The sequence below is a fragment of the Nipponia nippon genome, unplaced genomic scaffold (assembly GCF_047370975.1).
Source record: "Nipponia nippon isolate SJK-2023a ecotype South Korea unplaced genomic scaffold, ASM4737097v1 scaffold_89, whole genome shotgun sequence".
Taxonomy (NCBI): domain Eukaryota; kingdom Metazoa; phylum Chordata; class Aves; order Pelecaniformes; family Threskiornithidae; genus Nipponia; species Nipponia nippon.
In genome coordinates, this window is record NW_028262412.1 from 151,534 (window position 1) to 154,633 (window position 3,100).

Consider the following 3,100-nt stretch of genomic DNA (forward strand, 5'->3'; position numbering starts at 1 on the left):
AAAAAAAAAAAAAACAAAGAATGAAGCAAGGAGAGGAAGGCAGAGAGGCATGCAGGGAAGCCTTCTCCATACCCAGCTGTGCTCTCCACCTCACAGACACAAGCACACATCAATATTAATTGTAGGACCCATGTGCTTCTTTTCTGGAGGTCCAGCTGTGCAGGAGGTAACTCCTGCCCTGGACCCTGTGGCCTTGGGGACAGAGGCTCTTCTGGGTGGGAGAGGAGACCAGGGAGTTGCTCCAGGGAAGGCATCTGCAGTGCAGGGGATGGCAGAGAGGTGCCTGAATCCCCACCTTCCCATGGCACTTCTGGGAGCAGATCCCTTTCACTCCCTGCCCACGTCTCTGGTGCCTGGAGCTGTCCCTGCCAGGGGCTGGTTCTCTGTCCCCACATCTCCTCCCTGTCCCTGCTCAAACAGCCAGTCCCCCCCACTGTGTGCTCAGCTCTGCCCTGCAGACCCCTCCTGGCAGCAGGGCACTGTCCAGGGGCATCTCTGTGCCTGCAGGGGCTGAGGAGCAGCTCAGACAAGTGCTAAGGAGAACTGGGGTCTCCATGCCTTTTCCACAAGGCAGAAGGAAATTCCCATCTCCCACTGCCCACCCAGCCACTTCTCCTTCGGGTAAATGCTGCCTCAATGTCCTTCTTCAAAAGGACCCTCTGCAAATGTCCTGGGGATGATCTGGAGCTGTGAGCAGCCCTGGCCCATGCAGCACCCTCTCAACAGCAGAACCTGACGAGGGTTGCTGCTTCCACCCACAGCTTCTCCCTAGATTGCTGTGGGGAGCTCCCTGGGCAGGCTGAGAGCTGACCCTGGCAGGCGGCAGGGTCCCTGCCCCAGCACAGAATCACTGCTCTGGAGGACACCCCTCTCCACTGCACCAACCATGGGATGTGCCAGCTCTAGGAGATCCCTCCAGGATACTCAAGTGCATTGCCCTGCAGCCAGAGCCTTACCGTGTCAAGGGCTGTGGAGATTTCTGCTCCCATGAGCTCTGTGCACCTTCCCACTCACGTCTGCCTTTAACCTCTCTCTGCCTGGCTCCTCTCCCCTCAGTGCCTGCAGGCAGTGCCCTCAGCCCTGCTGCGCTTTGCAGAGGAGCTGCTCCTGGGCAGAGCTGTCTCTCTGCAGGGCTGCCCACTTGCCAGGAGCTCCCTCCATCCCAGGAGCCCAGCCCAGCTCAGCAGCAGAGGCCCAGCCCAAGGCAGCGCTTTCTCTGCCCCTCTGGGCTCCCTCCAGGTGTCCCTGGGGCTCCAGGGGAACCTGCTGTGAAACAGGCTGAAGGAATCACTCATGTTCCCCCTCTCAGCTGGGGAGAGACACTCCTTTCCAGCTGTGTCATTTCTGTCAGAGTTAGGTCTAAGAATCGCCTTTTTTTGTTCGGGTATGAGACCAGTCACCCAGACAGGGACAGGGCAGCTGCTCACTTTAATGGCCAAATACCGGCCTGTGGTGCTATCTCAGATGCCAAAGCTGCCCAGCACAAGGGCATCTGACGAGGGCGTCTTAGGACCTATCGGACAGCAATCCCCGTTCAGAGCTGGTCACTAACAGACACCTCTAATGGCATCTCAGACAGATTTGGGGCTTAGGAGCAAGCTACTGAATGCCACCACTGCAGGGAAGCAGTGTCTGTCCCACGTCTAGCCGTTAGATGCATGGGGCAGTGTATGAGTACGAGGCACACCACAGCAGGGTCTCCACTCATGTGCCAACACTTTCAAATGCTGCTGAATCTTCTTACCCCCATCCTTTGTTCACCTCCTTGATGGTACAATCAAGGAACAGGTGAATGATTTTCACAGCGTGCCTGGATAACAGGATGTCCACAGTCAAGGATATTTTCAGCAGCAACCTGTCCTTCTTGGCGATCAGCTTCACCTCCACCACAGCCTCTCTGGGCTGCAGTGACATTGCAGACAGCAAAGCCCTCTCCTGTCAGGGCCGCACAGTCCAAACCTGTTTCTCTCTGGCATTGGGGAGCACAGGGTTTGCTCACCTTGTGGGTCCCTCATTTCATCCTCACATTGCCATCTGCCATCCACGCCAGCATGTCTCTGCTCTGAAGCAACGTCTTTGCTTGCACAGGATCTTGGGTGCAAGAACTGTGACAAGTCTGAGGTTGGCCCTGGTGGCACCAAGCTGAGGGGCTGCAGCCCAAATGTGCACCGATGGCCTCAGCCTGGGGCACAGACAGGAGGAGCTGGAGCGCTGTGTGCTGTCACAGAGCTGTGACATTGATGTAAATACCTGCTGAGGTGTGGTGGGGCAGGTCAGAAACCTTAAGGTTCTGTGATGCATGGATAGAGGCTGTTCAGAGGAGAGAGGTGGGGAAGATCAGGAGGGGGATGCCCTCAGTGGGAGGGACCTGCCTGGATGGATGGAGGTCCCCTATGGGATGGGCAGCAGATTGGGTGAGCTCTTGTGGGTGGCGGTCACAGGAGAGACCAGTTAGGGAGACATTGTGGTAGAAGCTAAATAGCTGGAAGCAGGTAAGGAAGAGGACAAAGCCTTATTTAAGCAATGGGAGGAAGTCCATTGACCCCACATCACCCCTAGGGACGCTCATGAGAAGGGGAAACCGCAGGGTACAAACAGTCCCAGAGGTTTCTTCTGGTTCCTGGGGCCAGCTTCTTAGCCCAGCTGCCAGATGTGCCAACAGAGGTGATGCTCACCTGGATCTGGTACTTGCAAACAGGGAAAAGTGGCTCAGGGATGTGAAATCCAGTGTCAGTCTGACCTGAGCTACGCTGTGGGCATACTGGTCTCCAGCCACAGCCATGGGCACAGCCATGCCTGGCCATGGACCTCATTGGGTCTGACTCGCAGACTCACTTCCCAGCTTGAGCCATTATGGATGCACAATGGCACAACACCCTGTCCCTCCAAGTGCCAGGCTCCGGCCGATACACAAAGGCCCAGCACAGCCATGGCACCGCAGTGCTTGTAGAACCAGGCCCTGGAGGTGCTCACCAGGCCAGGGCCAAAGGTGGGCGGCTGGAGGGGAGTCCCTTGAATGCTTTCAAACAATCAAGGTTTGTAGCAAAATTAACCTGAATTATATCTGTGAAATTCAGCTGTATACGGACTGAAAAAGACC